We start from the raw sequence: 15,425 nt of genomic DNA, 5'->3' as shown, positions 1-15,425 counted from the left end.
TCATTAAGATGAGGGTCAATGATTTTGATTGTAATGCTTTATGTGATCTTGGTGCAAGTATTTCTGATATGCCTAAGAAAATCTATGATATGCTTGACTTGCCACCATTGAAAAATTGTTATTTGGATGTTAATCTTGCTGATAATGCTATAAAGAAACCTTTGGGGAGAATTGATAATGTTCGTATTATGGTTAACAATAACCTTGTCCCCGTTGATTTTGTTGTCCTGGATATTGAATGCAATGCATCTTGTCCCATTATATTGGGAAGACCTTTTCTTCGAACTCGTTGGTGCTACCATTGATATGAAGGAAGGTAATATTAAATATCAATTTCCTCTCAAGAAAGGTATGGAACACTTCCCTAGAAAGAGAATGAAGTTACCTTATGATTCTATTATTAGAACAAATTATGATGTTGATGCTTCGTCTCTTGATAATACTTGATTCACACTTTCGCGCCTAGTCGAAAGGCGTTAAAGAAAAGCGCTTATGGGAGACAACCCATTAATTTACTTCTGCACTTTTGTTTTATATTTGAGTCTTGGAAGTTGTTACTACTGTAGAAACCTCTCCTTATCTTTATTTTATTGCATTGTTGTGCCAAGTAAAGTCTTTGATAGTAAAGTCAATACTAGATTTGGATTATCGCACGGGAACAGATTTCTTGCTGTCACGAAATTGAGCCGCCCCTGCTGTAGAAAATTTAGAAAAATCTGCCAATTTATGTGCGTGATCCTCAGATATGTACGCAACTTTCATTAAATTTGAGCATTTTCATGTGAGCAAGTCCAGTGCCTCTAAAAAAATTCGTCTTTACGAACTGTTCTGTTGTGACAGATTCTGCCTTTTATTTTGCATTGCCTGTTTTGCTATGTTTGATGGATTTCTTTGTTCCATTAACCTTCAGTAGCTTTGTGCAATGTCCAGAAGTGTTAAGAATGATTATGTCACCTCCGAATATATGAATTTTCAATTATGCACTAACCCTCTAATGAGATTGTTTTGAGTTTGGTGTGGAGGAAGTTTTCAAGGGTCAAGAGAGGAGGATGATACAATATGATCAAGAAGAGTGAAAAATCTAAGCTTGGGGATGCCCCGTGGTTCATCCCCGCATATTTTAAGAAGACTCGAGCATCTAAGCTGGGGATGCCCAAGGCATCCCTTCTTCATCGACAACTTATCAGGTCACCTCTAGTGAAACTATATTTTTATTCCTTCACATCTTATGTGCTTTACTTGGAGCGTCTGTTTGTTTTTGTTTTTGTTTTTGTTTGAATAAATTCGGATCCTAGCATTCTTTGTTTGGGAGAGAGACACGCTCCGCTGTTTCGTATGAACACATATGTTCTTAGCATTATCCTTAATGTTCATGGCGAAGGTTGAACTACTTCGTTCATTGTTATATGGTTGGAGATAGAAAATGCTGCATGTGGTAATTGGTATAATGTCTTGAATAATTTGATACTTGGCAATTGTTGTGCTCATATAGATCATGTTTAGGCTCTTGCATCATGTACTTTGTACCTATTAATGAAGAACTACATAGAGCTTGTTAAAATTTGGTTTGCATGATTGGTCTCTAGAGTTTAGATATTTTCTGGTTAAGGTGTTTGAACAACAAGGAGACGATGTAAAGTCTTATAATGCTTGCAATATGTTCATATGTAAGCTTTGCTGCACCATTTTATACTTGATTTTGCTTCAAACAACCTTGCTAGCCTAGCCTTGTATTGACAGGGATTCTTCTCGTGCATCCAAATCCTTGAGCCAAAAACTATGTCATTTGTGTCCACCATACCTACCTACTACATGGTATTTCTCTGCCATTCCAAAGTAAATTACTTGAGTGCTACCTTTAAAAATTCTATTCTTTGTCTTTGCAATATATAGCTCATGGGAAAAATAGCCTTAAAAACTATTGTGGTGAAGAATATGTAGCTATGTATCTTATTTCTTAATAAGTTGCTTGTTGAGCGGTAACCATGTTTCTGGGGACGCCATCAACTATTTTACCTTTGTTGAATATCATGTGAGTTGCTATGCATGGTCGTCTTGTCTGAAGTAAGGGCGATTTTCATGATCAAATGGTTTGAGTATGCATATTGTTAGAGAAGAACATTGGGCCGCTAACTAAAGCCATGATCCATGGTGGAAGTTTCAGTTTGGACAATTAATCCTCAATCTCTTATGAGAATATTATGTGTTGTTGAATGCTTATGCATTAAAGAGGAGTCCATTATTTGTTGTCTATGTTGACCCGGTGTGGATGTCTAAGTTGAGAATAATCAAAAGCGAGAAATCCAATGCGAGCTTTCTCCTTAGACCTTTGTACATGCGGCATAGAGGTACCCCTTTGTGACACTTGGTTGAAACATATGCTATGCAATGATAATCCATGTTAATCCAAGCTAATTAGGACAAGGTGCGAGCACTATTGGTATACTATGCATGAGGCTTGCAACTTATAGGATATCTTATACATAACACATATGATTTATTACTACCGTTGACAAAATTGTTTCTATGTTTTCGAAATGAAAAGCTCTAGCACAAAAATATTAATCCATGCTTCCCTCTGCGAAGGGCCTTTCTTTTACTTTATTGTTGAGTCAGTTCACCTATTCTTTCTATCTCAGAAGCAAACACTTGTGTGAACTGTGTGCATTGATTCCTACATGTTTACCTATTGCACTTGTTATATTACTTTGTGTTGACAATTATCCATGAGATATACATGTTGAAGTTGAAAGCAACCGCTGAAACTTATATCTTCCTTTGTGTTGCTTCAATGCTTTCTACTTTGAATTTATTACTTTATGAGTAACTCTTATGCAAGTCTTATTGATGCTTGTCTTGAAAGTATTATTCATGAAAAGTCTTTGCTATATGATTCATTTGTTTACTCATTGTCTTCACCATTGCTTCGAATCGCTGCATTCATCTCATATGCTTTACAATAGTATTGATCAAGATTATGATAGCATGTCACTTCGAAATTATCTTTGTTATCGTTTACCTACTCGAGGGCGAGTAGGAACTAAGCTTGGGGATGCTTGATACGTCCCAAACGTATCTATAATTTCTTATGTTCCATGCTACTTTTATGATGATACTCACATGTTTTATACACATTATATGTCATTATTATGCATTTTCCGGCACTAACCTATTGACGAGATGCCGAAGAGCCAGTTGCTATTTTCTGCTGTTTTTGGTTTCAGAAATCCTACAAAGGAAATATTCTCGGAATTGGACGAAATCAACGCCGAGGGTCTTATTTTTCCATGAAGCTTCCAGAAGACCGAAAGGGAAACGAAGTGGGGCGACGAGGCGCCGACACAACAGGGCGGCGCGGCCCAGGCCTTGGCCGCGCGGCCCTGGCGTGTGGGGCCCTCGTGTCACCCCTAAACCTACCCTTCCGCCTACTTAAAGCCTTCGTCGCGAAAACCCCAGTACCGAGAGCCACGATACGGAAAACCTTCCAGAGACGACGCCGCCGCCAATCCCATCTCGGGGGATTCAGGAGATCGCCTCCGGCACCCTGCCGGAGAGGGGAATCATCTCCCGGAGGTCTCTTCATCACCATGACCGCCTCCGGATCGATGTGTGAGTAGTTCACCCCTGGACTATGGGTCCATAGCAGTAGCTAGATGGTTGTCTTCTCCTCATTGTGCTATCATGTTAGATCTTGTGAGCTGCCTATCATGATCAAGATCATCTATTTGTAATGCTACATGTTGTGTTTGTTGGGATCCGATGAATATTGAATACTATGTCAAGTTGATTATCAATCTATCATATATGTTGTTTATGTTCTTGCATGCTCTCCGTTGCTAGTAGAGGCTCTGGCCAAGTTGATACTTGTGACTCCAAGAGGGAGTATTTATGCTCGATAGTGGGTTCATGCCTCCATTGAATCTGGGACAGTGACCGAAAGTTCTAAGGTTGTGGATGTGTTGTTGCCACTAGGGATAAAACATCGATGCTTTGTCTAAGGATATTTGTGTTGATTACATTACGCACCATACTTAATGCAATTGTCTGTTGTTTGCAACTTAATACTGGAAGGGGTTCGGATGATAACTCTGAAGGTGGACTTTTAGGCATAGATGCATGTCTGGATAGCGGTCTATGTACTTTGTCGTAATGCCCCGATTAAATCTCATAGTACTCATCATGATATATGTATGTGCATTGTTATGCCTTCTTTATTTGTCAATTGCCCAACCGTAATTTGTTCACCCAACATGCTATTTATCTTATGGGAGAGACACCACTAGTGAACTGTGGACCCCGGTCCATTCTTTACATCCGAAATACAATCTACCGCAATTGTTCTTTACTCGTTCTTCGCAAACAACCATCATCATCCACACTATACATCTAATCCTTTGTTTACAAGCAAGCCGGTGAGATTGACAACCTCACTCGTTACGTTGGGGCAAAGTACTTTGATTGTGTTGTGCAAGTTCCACGTTGGCGTCGGAATCCCGGTGTTGCGCCGCACTACACTCCGTCACCAACGACCTTCACGTGATCCTTGACTCCTACTGGTTCGATAAACCTTGGTTTCTTACTGAGGGAAACTTGCTGCTGTACGCATCACACCTTCCACTTGGGGTTCCCAACGGGCGTGTGCTTTACGCGTCATCATGGGCAAAAGAGGTCCGGAAGCATCTAGGCTGTGGATTTGCTCCTGACAAGATTGTGAAGGTTTGGAGGCTACCTCAAAGTCTACCACAAGTGAGTGAGCTATTCCTTCGTGGGATAGCCTCCGGAGAATAGGGTGAGCCTTCGTGGCATTGGGGAATCCTTCGTGGGACCTCCACCCCTCCAAACGTGACGTACCTTCTTGCAAAGGAAGGGAACACGGGAATAAACCCTCGTCTCCACGTGCTATCGGTTATTTCTAACCGAACTCTTTACTTGTGATATAACTGCTTGTGAGAGCCTTCGTGCTTGAGTTACTTGTATCATCATATAGGGTGCCTCGCCTAGTTTGCATTAGATGACCTTTATATTCCGCAAAGCCTAATATTGCAAAGAAAGAATTAAAATTTGTATAAACCTATTCACCCCCCTCTAGGTTTACCATCTCTGAACTTTCAATTGGTATCAGATCCTGGACTCTTTTTAAGGGCTTCACAACCTTAAGAGTGAGATGGATAAACTATTCGAGGGTCTGGATGAAAATTCTAACCTTTCAGATAAGGAGATGAAATCCAGATTCTTGGCATATGATGCTGAGAAAAAGTTGAAGGAGGATGAAGTCCAAAGCCAAATGGCACAAATGACTGGCATGCTTAAGAACCTGACTAGTGGGACTTCTAGTGGGGCTTCGGTCCCTCCGGAAGGTTTCCATGAAGTAAATCATGGCTATCCCAAAAACACTTCACCCATGCCTCATATAAACCAAGTGGGAATGTTCCCCATTTTGATGGAACTCACTTTCCTTTTTGGAAATCTTCTATGGAGTCTCATATTCGCAGCTGCAATGTGGAGTTGTGAGAGATCATTGTTGATGGATACCGGAAGCCACAAGATCCCATTCGGTTGACCTCCACCGAATTCTACAACCGTCAACTCAATGCTTCTGCACGTGACAAGATTAGGAGTGGCATCAACCGCAAAATCCTTGATCAAGTCAATGACACTGACTCCGCTAAAGAGATGTGGGATCGGATTGTAGTACTCCAAGAGGGAACCAATCTGATCCAAGCAGCTCTCTATGAGTCCGCAAAGACAGAGGCAACTATGTTCATGATTAGAGAAGGAGAATCCTTGGCCGATGCCTATGGAAGGCTTGGTGCTCTTAGAGTAAAGGTCATGGCCCTTGGATGTGAAAATTACAATGATGGCTTTGAGACGAATGAAGAATTCATAAAGTAAAAGGTCATTGCCATGATTGCAGTCAAGCAAAAGGACACCAACCTTGCACTCAACTTTCAAATCCTTACCAAGCAAGCTGATCTGAACGTAGATGATTTAGTATCCTATGTGGCAGCGAATGACAATATGGCCAAGACAGGAGAAAGGCTCATGGCGATGAACCGTGTTGATGAATCCTCACACAACCTTGCCTTGAAGGCTAGAGCTGACCATGAGAGAGAAGAAGTCTATGAAATTGAAGAAGATGAAGAGATGACATCAACTAGTGACATCGCGACTAACTTTTCCTTCTTTGTAAAGAAGTACAAGGCGAAGTTTCCAGTGTTCCTCAATGAGAAGAAGAAGAAGAAGAAGAAGAGAACATGCTACAACTGTGATGAAGATGGTCACTTTGCAAATGAGTGCCCTTATGAGAAAAGGGTAGACAAGCCAAAGTTTGTCAAAGGAGTCAAGCCAAGATTGAAGCCAAACCCAATCAATGATCGATACAAGAAGAACAAGGGAAGAGCCTTTGTTGGGGCTGAGTACACTTCCGATGAAGAAGAAGAAGATGAGGAGAAGGAGGCCGGAGTGGCTGGTTTGGCTTTCTCCAAACCCAGGTCACTCTTCACATATGATTACTCCAAGCATTACTCCATGGAGAATGATGTTGGTTCTTCCTTCATGGCAAGAACAACTCATGATGATGACTCCGATGACTCTCCCCCCTCTACGATTGTCGGCTCTTGTCTAATGGCAAGAGAAACAAAGGTAATGGAATCCCCACCTTCTCTATCTAGTGTTCTTGATGATGAAACTGAAAATCAAGAAGAGTTATCTATGCTTAAGGAACTTTACAAAGTAAGATGCACTCTTCGTGGTGATGCTCTTGTCAAGTTTGATTTCTTGATGGACTCCTCAAAGAAAAGGACGAGTCCATTGGGAATTAGAATATCATTTGAATGATAAAGAACGGAGACTCAATCTCCTAAGACAAGAGCTAAAAACCGAAAGGTGCATATCTCAAGGCCTTAAGCAACAAATTGAAACTTTTGAACGGACAGGGCGTTTTTGATCTCGGGCACATCTGTGCTTGTTTTGTGGACCATTCATTTGGTTTCGAGCCAGTGGGCTAGTGCAATTCTTTATTCAGGATACAGAGTGCATGGTAGTTGGATCTGTGTAGAGTACGGTTGGGTAAGGTTTAACGGCCGTGAGCGTTTTGACGATGGAAATGATGGACGTGGACCTATGGTACAGATGGCCATGCGATGCCTTGACCACGTACTGCTACTGACACCATGCTCGACCCATACGAGCTGACGACGCGCTGTGCCACCGCGGGCACCAGTGCTCGCCTCGCCGAGGGTGCTCGTCCTCGCGTGCGCCGACTTGCTGCATCGCTGGGACCTGGAGGGGGCACGGGTCGCTGGCGTCGTGCTTTTGATCCTAGGGCGACGCGGCCGACCACCTAGCACTCGCTCTGCATGAAAACGAGGATACTTCGGCAGCGGCGGCACACCAGCAGTTGTGGGCGTTGTGCCGGCGTCGTCCATGGGTAATGGCGTACCTAGCGTACAACAAGATCGCACCATTTTTACGGTTCGCGCACCTCACGGCCAACTAGGTGATCCTGGAGGCCACTGTCGGCTCTCCGCGTGTGCGCATCGTGGACCTCGACGATGCGCACGGCGTGTAGTGGGAAGTGGCCAGGCACTTCTCCTGCAGGCCATCTGCGACCGCGCCGATGTTATCACCAGATTTTGACCGAGTCAGAGGTAGGCCGCGATCGAGATTGACTTGAAGAATATATATAGAAGGAATACGTGAATCGGCCTTTTATACCAAGTTGGGCTTGTTTGCCCATGTATCTGTAACATATTAGATCGCATCTTAGTTTAGAAGTTAGAATCTTACTCGTGCACGGTTTGGTGCACGCCCGCATTAGAAAGTCCCCTGGACTATAAATATGTATCTAGGGTTTATGGAATAAACAACAACCAACGTTCAACCACAAACAAATCTCGGCGCATCGCCAACTCCTTCGTCTTGAGGGTTTCTCCGGTAAGCACCATGCTGCCTAGATCGCATCTTGCGATCTAGGCAAAGACAAGCTCCGCCCACGTTGTTCATGCGTTGCTCGTATCGAAGCCTTTTTGATGGCGAGCAACGTAGTTATCTTAGATGTGTTAGGGTTAGCATTGTTCTTCGAATTACATGCTTTCGTTATGCGACCCTTGCACATCTAGCCGCCCTTACACCTATCTTAGGTGTAGGGGCGGCACCCCGCTTGATCATAGTTTAGTAGATCTGATCCGTTACGGTTGCTCCTTGTTCATCAAGGATTAGTTTAATATCCGCAATAGTTAGGCCTTACAAAGGGTTGGAGGATCCAGCGGCGTGTAGGGTGGCGTTTGCTAGCCCTAGAAAGGATGTTCCGGGATCAACCTCGTGTTGGTTTTTAGGCCCTGTCTAGGATCGGCTTACGGTCACCGTGCGCGAGCGCGAGGCCCAATCGTGAGTAGGATGATCCGATTATGCGGTGAAAACCCTAAATCGTCGTAGATCTCATTAGCTTTATCTTGATCAAGCAGGACCACCATATATTCGGGCACCTCGTCCGAATCATGGGTGTATCGGCTCTTTGAGCCGATTCACGAGATAACCTGAGAGCCGATCGAGGCTCGTATTTAATGTTTACGTGTATGCCATGCAGGAAACTAAGCGAGGCATCATCCACACCTTCCTGACCAGGTATAGGTCAGGTGGCACGCCCTTGCGATAGCATCGGCGCGTGCGACCAGGAGGCTTTGCGGGCCGTCGCTCTGAGGGACTGGGGCCACCCGCAGCCCTAGTTGTTCCCGGCTCTACCGTGTTGACCGTCTCTGCCGCCAGGGGGTTTCTGACGTCAACACATTCTGGCACGCCCGGTGGGACAACCTTCGACATCCACAACATCGCCATCTACATCCGAGATGGCGGAAGGCACTCCGGTCAAGTACGAGGATCCGCCCGATGAGCTCAAGAAGAAGCATGACGAAATCAAGGCGGTCCTCGAAGCCGAACTCATCGGCTCTTTCCACCGAACCCGCTCCCATGGCGTCGGTGGAAGGGTTTCACACCCGAAGGCGCACTCGATGGAGTGGATCTGTCCGCCCCGTCGGAAGAACGCACCAGGTCGCCGCGGCAGGAGATCAACTACATGGTGGCTCATTCGCTGCACCGCCACTCCGAGAGCCTCGGTGAACACTTTGGAGCGTGTCGCTCGCGCGTCGTCCGAGAAATCATGAGCCACCGGTATTCTCCGTCGGGACCAGCTCTGGGGACTTTCAAAGGAGAGATGCCACTCCAGCCCCAGCCGTTCGAATGGGCAGCACCGGAACTGCCGAACTCATCGGCATACGTCGTCTACAAGATTGGTGGTGATCCTAGTGACTACCAATTCCTGCCTGAGGCACCCAAGGAGATCCCGCACGGATACGCGTGCGCATACGTACCAGACTGCAACGCCTGGGCACTCTCGAACCAGGCTACAACGTCAGGGGCCTCTGGAACGGCAGGAGGAACGTCGGGAGCCGATCCTGAGAAGCAAACGTGGCTAGCTAAGTACGCCACTCCGACAAACCTCCACAGCCCAGCTCCTGCAGTTGGCTTAGAACCGGAAAAGCAAGCATGGCTGGTCAAGTATGCCACCCCGGTGAATCTTCAGGGTTCGACACCTTCAGCCATCACAGCGGATCAGATTTGTGCAATCTCGAAAGATCGGTTCGGCATGATGCCGAAAAGGAAGACGTTCGGCTACACCAAGCCGTACCCCAACGACTACGAACTGATCCCGCTACCACCCAAATATCGGCTCCCGGACTTCACAAAGTTTAGTGGATCGGATGGTTCCAGCTCCATCGAGCATGTGAGCCGGTATTTGGCACAGCCGGGCACGATCTCAAGCATCGGACGAGTTGCGTGTGAGGTTCTTCGCACAGTCCCTCACAGGATCGGCTTTCGGGTGGTACACATCGCTGCCACCGAACTCCATCCGGACTTGGAAGCAGTTGGAAGAGCAGTTCCATGAGCAGTATCACTCAGAGGCTTCCGATGTTGGTATTGCCGATCTAGCGCAAGTACGACAGAAGCGCGGGGAAACGAAGTCAGCTCGGGAATACGTGCTCCGAGCTAGCTTCGATGGACCATTAGGAACCGATGCTTTTCGGCTCATATAAGTGAAAAAGAAGCAGACGAGGATGAAGGTGCTGCGGGAGATCGAGAGGTAGCAGTGGCTGAATGGACTCGAGCGACAGGCCCCGTGACCTGCAAATGGGTGAAGCCACAAGGCCCTCCAAAAGGGTTCGACTTCGACGTGACCAAAACTGAGCAGATTTTTGATCTCTTACTCACGGAGAAGCATATAAAGGTACCCGAAGGCCACAAGATCCCCACGGTGCAAGAGCTGAACGGAAAGCCATACCGCAAGTGGCATAACACGTTCACCCACACCACCAACGATCGCAGGGTGTGGCGGCAGATCCAAATGGCGATAGAAAACGGACGGTTGATTTTCAACCAATACGCCATGAAGGTCGACACACACCCCTTCCCCGCCGTTAACATGGTGGAGTATTCTTACCATGAAGGTTGCCAGCCAGGGTCTTCGTTCAGCATCAACATGGTAGGATCTGGACACCACGCTGGCAAGGATGGAGATGAGGGCAGCTGCTCTCATAGCAAAGATACAGAGGAAGCCGCTCCACGCGATCGGCTCCACCAAGATGGCAAGCGCTACGTCACAGAGGGAGAAGTGAAGAACATAAGATATCAGCGACCTCTCTCTGATCACCTCCTCAACAAGTATGTGAGTCAGCATGACCAACGCCGACGGTCCAGCGATGATGATGAAAAAGATCGTCTGGCTAGAGAAGCCAGAAGACTTCGTCGGCATAATCGCGATGAGGAGGAGCACGAGCGTTGTGCCAAGGAAAAGGCAAGGGAGCGAGACGACGAGGGCAGACACTGGGATTGTCCCTTCTTCAGGCACTGCTGGGATTCAGGAATGAGTCGATTGCCAACAATCGGCAATTGCCCGAATGCAACCGGAAGAAGAAGGAGGCAGCCAACGTGTCCGTGTTCGAGCGCTTAGGGCCTCTCCCGCCACAAAGCAAACGCGCCGAGTCCCCTCGATGGGAAGATCTCGAGGATTCGGAAAACGAGGGACAATAAGAAGAAGAAGACAGTACCACCGGCCAAGGTGGTGCGCTGATGGACTCAGCCGTTCTCAGAAATGCAGGGTTCAGCGATTGCGCGGCCTGGAGGAAGCCGAGAGGTTATACTTGCATACATTGAGGAAGGCAAGGCCTGATCTGGCTGCGAAGATTCAGCGAGCCCTGGATGAAGAGGGTCATCCACGGAAAATGGAGTGACGCCCCAAGCAAAGGAAAGCCGATGATGAAACATCGGCTGGCACAAACATGGTGCTCGTTCTTCCGACGAAGCTTAGTGCTCCACGATTATATGATGCACTCAAGGTGGACGACAGCAAGCGCACCAACATGATAAAATCGAGAGATTGGGCTGCTTTTATCTACCGGCCCGAACGTGTAGCAAGAGCACGTCAATGAGCAAACGGGGCGAGGCTGATCCTTGTGATCGGCCCCAAAAATTTATGAAGGGACATCACAAAACCTTCACCGAGCAAGCAACGGGAGGCCGATTCCGACAATCGGCCAAAATTATCCTCACCATCCATTCTCGCTCGGGTTCAACATGTTATCCAACAGAGCCGATACCATCAATTCTTTTGACAGAATCGGCTCGGGGGGGCACCCAGGTGGATAAAACACGAGGATATGCAGTAGAAGTGTCTCGTCCTTTGGTGATGAGTATTGAAGTGTGGGGGCCGATGCATAAGTCGGCCGTAAAAAAAAAAATTCGAAAATTTTTGAGCACAGCCGATGCAGCAGACATCGACTTAAGGATATGAAAGCCGATGCATGGCCATCGACTCAAGAGGAATAACTGGTACGTTCAGAGGGTCAATGGAGCACGAAGGGAGATTTTAATGGAAGAACTCCTCAATGGAGTAGTTTAAGGGCTCGGATCCTCTCTTCAAAAGCAATGCCAAGAGCAGCCTGGACGTGCAGATCAGGTCAAGGATGGATTGCCTCAGATCCACCGAAGGAAGGGAGCCGATCTAATCAACAAGGCGCAAGGAGTAGACTGAAAAGCTCGGGGGGGCAGCTCACCCTGAAGGTTCTCTGCTCCGGGGAGCCGATTTTGTTGGAATCGGCTGGCTCTGCATTGTGGCGTGAGGTCAATGGCGACACGATTGGCTATTTCGCTACCTTTCTCGCCTTGACTAAGGCTCGGAGGGCCACTAACTTGGGAGGTGATCTATTTTTGAGAGCCGATTGGAGTTACCTCGGCTGTCACTGTATCATGACCTTCTCAGGGAGGAACTGGGAAGGAAAAGCCGTCGTCTTGTACGAGGTTTGGACCGTGCTGGTGCTGCAAGAAAAGGAAGAAACTGGTTTCTCAAATTAGCCGATGAACAGTCATCGGCTGCGGGACTGCAAAACACCACGGTCAAGAAAAACAATAATAGTCCGATTCGTTGCTATCGGTCTTGGTGTGGCAAGCGGAAGGATGGAAATTGGATTAATGAAAGGAGAAATTGAAAGAACAATTCTCATTAATTCAAAGGAGCGGCTTTACAAGAAGAGCCGATGGCTCTCAAAAGAGGGATCTGGTGCCTAGTGCACTGCTACTGCTAGTCCTACTCTACTAGTCGTCGCTGTCCTCATCATCGCCGTCGTCGAGGTCGTCGGCGCTGCTCCCAGGAAGCTCCTCGCCGTTGCTGCCCCAGCCGTCGGCTGGAGCTTCCTCCTCCTCCTCGTCATCATCATCATCCTCGCTATCCGCCCAGCTGCGGAAGCGCTTCGTTGGAGGATACCCAGCGGAGGAGGAGGAATCATCTTCCTCCTCCTCATCTTCTTCTTCCTCGTCGTCATCGTCGTCCTCGCTGTCCGCCCACATGCGGGAGCGCTTCTTCGGCGGAAGCTTGGCGGAGGGGGAGGCCTTGGTCCTCTCCGCTTCTCCTCCTTTCTTCTCCTTGTCAGAGGATATGGAGTTCGCCCCGGAGCGGGGATCGTCCTCTTCCTTGTTCTTCGGCGACGGTTGGAGAGAGAGGCCTGAAGCGGAGGAGGAAGAGGAAGACATGGCTGCAGGGGAGGAGGGTTTTTTGGTTTGGTGAACAGAGCGGAGCAAGGGGATGGAGTGGTGAACCGTTTGGCACAGATAAATAAAGAGAGTGTAGTGGAGATGTAATGCCATGACGGTTCTCGAGGTGTGATGCTAAAATTGTCAATTCATACAGAGAAGCCCAGGAGGCGAGGCGTAATGATGGAAGATTCTGCGGCAGTTCTGCTCTGCCACGACATGACCCGACGAAAGAAGAGCATAATGATTTTGGAAATGTCATTTCCAAAACCAGGGGGGCATGTGTTATCACCAGATTTTGACCGAGTCAGAGGTAGGCCGCGATCGAGATTGACTTGAAGAATATATATAGAAGGAATACGTGAATCGGCCTTTTATACCAAGTTGGGCTTGTTTGCCCATGTATCTGTAACATATTAGATCGCATCTTAGTTTATAAGTTAGAATCTTACTCGTGCACGGTTTGGTGCACGCCCGCATTAGAAAGTCCCCTGGACTATAAATATGTATCTAGGGTTTATGGAATAAACAACAACCAACGTTCAACCACAAACAAATCTCGACGCATCGCCAACTCCTTCGTCTCGAGGGTTTCTCCGGTAAGCACCATGCTGCCTAGATCGCATCGTTGCTCGTACTGAAGCCTTTTTGATGGCGAGCAACGTAGTTATCTTAGATGTGTTAGTGTTAGCATTGTTCTTCGAATTACATGCTTTCGTTATGCGACCCTTGCACATCTAGCCGCCCTTACACCTATCTTAGGTGTAGGGGCGGCACCCCGCTTGATCATAGTTTAGTAGATCTGATCCGTTACGGTTGCTCCTTGTTCATCAAGGATTAGTTTAATATCCGCAATAGTTAGGCCTTACAAAGGGTTGGAGGATCCAGCGGCGTGTAGGGTGGCGTTTGCTAGCCCTAGAAAGGATGTTCGGGGATCAACCTCGTGTTGGTTTTTAGGCCCTGTCTAGGATCGGCTTACGGTCACCGTGCGCGAGCGCGAGGCCCAATCGTGAGTAGGATGATCCGATTATGCGGTGAAAACCCTAAATCGTCGTAGATCTCATTAGCTTTATCTTGATCAAGCGGGACCACCATATATTCGGGCACCTCGTCCGAATCATGGGTGTATCGGCTCTTTGAGCCGATTCACGAGATAACCCGAGAGCCGATCGAGGCTCGTATTTAATGTTTACGTGTATGCCATGCGGGAAACTAAGCGAGGCATCATCCACACCTTCCCGACCAGGTATAGGTCGGGTGGCACGCCCTTGCGATAGCATCGGCGCGTGCGACCAGGAGGCTTTGCGGGCCGTCGCTCTGAGGGACTGGGGCCACCCGCAGCCCTAGTTGTTCCCGGCTCTACCGTGTTGACCGTCTCTGCCCGCCAGGGGGTTTCTGACATCAACAGCCGACACCAACCTTGGCTCGCCGCTAGCTTGAGGTTAGGATCAACGACAAGCACCTTCCCGCCTTCGCCAGCTCACAACTGACCCAGCCACGGTTCTTGAGCTGCACCTTGATACGCGTACAGCACGCGTCCGTTGGGAACCCCAAGAGGAAGGTGTGATGCGTACAGCGGCAAGTTTTCTCTCAGTAAGAAACCAAGGTTTATCGAACCAGTAGGAGCCAAGAAGCACGTTGAAGGTTGATTGCGGCGGGATGTAGTGCGGCGCAACACCGGGATTCCGGCGCCAACGTGGAACCTGCACAACACAACCAAAGTACTTTGCCCCAACGAAACAGTGAGGTTGTCAATCTCGCCGGCTTGCTGTAACAAAGGATTAGATGTATAGTGTGGATGATGATTGTTTGCAAAGAACAGTAGAACAAGTATTGCAGTAGATTGTATTCGATGTAAAAGAATGGACCGGGGTCCACAGTTCACTAGAGGTGTCTCTCCCATAAGATAGCATGTTGGGTGAACAAATTACAGTCGGGCAATTGACAAATAGAGAGGGCATAACAATGCACATACATGATATGATGAATATTGTGAGATTTAATTGGGCATTACGACAAAGTACATAGACCGCTATCCGACATGCATCTATGCCTAAAAAGTCCACCTTCGGGTTATCATCCGAACCCCTTCCGGTATTAAGTTGCAAACAACAGACAATTGCATTAAGTATGGTGCGTAATGTAATCAATAACTACATCCTCGGACATAGCATCAATGTTTTATCCCTAGTGGCAACAGCACATCCACAACCTTAGAACTTTACGTCACTGTCCCGCATTTAATGGAGGCATGAACCCACTATCGAGCATAAATACTCCCTCTTGGAGTTAAGAGCAAAAACTTGGCCAGAGCCTCTACTAATAACGGAGAGCATTCAAGATCA

This window comes from Lolium rigidum, chromosome 2 (assembly GCF_022539505.1).
Source record: "Lolium rigidum isolate FL_2022 chromosome 2, APGP_CSIRO_Lrig_0.1, whole genome shotgun sequence".
In the NCBI taxonomy this organism is placed as follows: Eukaryota; Viridiplantae; Streptophyta; class Magnoliopsida; order Poales; family Poaceae; genus Lolium; species Lolium rigidum.
This window is presented reverse-complemented; position numbering follows the sequence as displayed.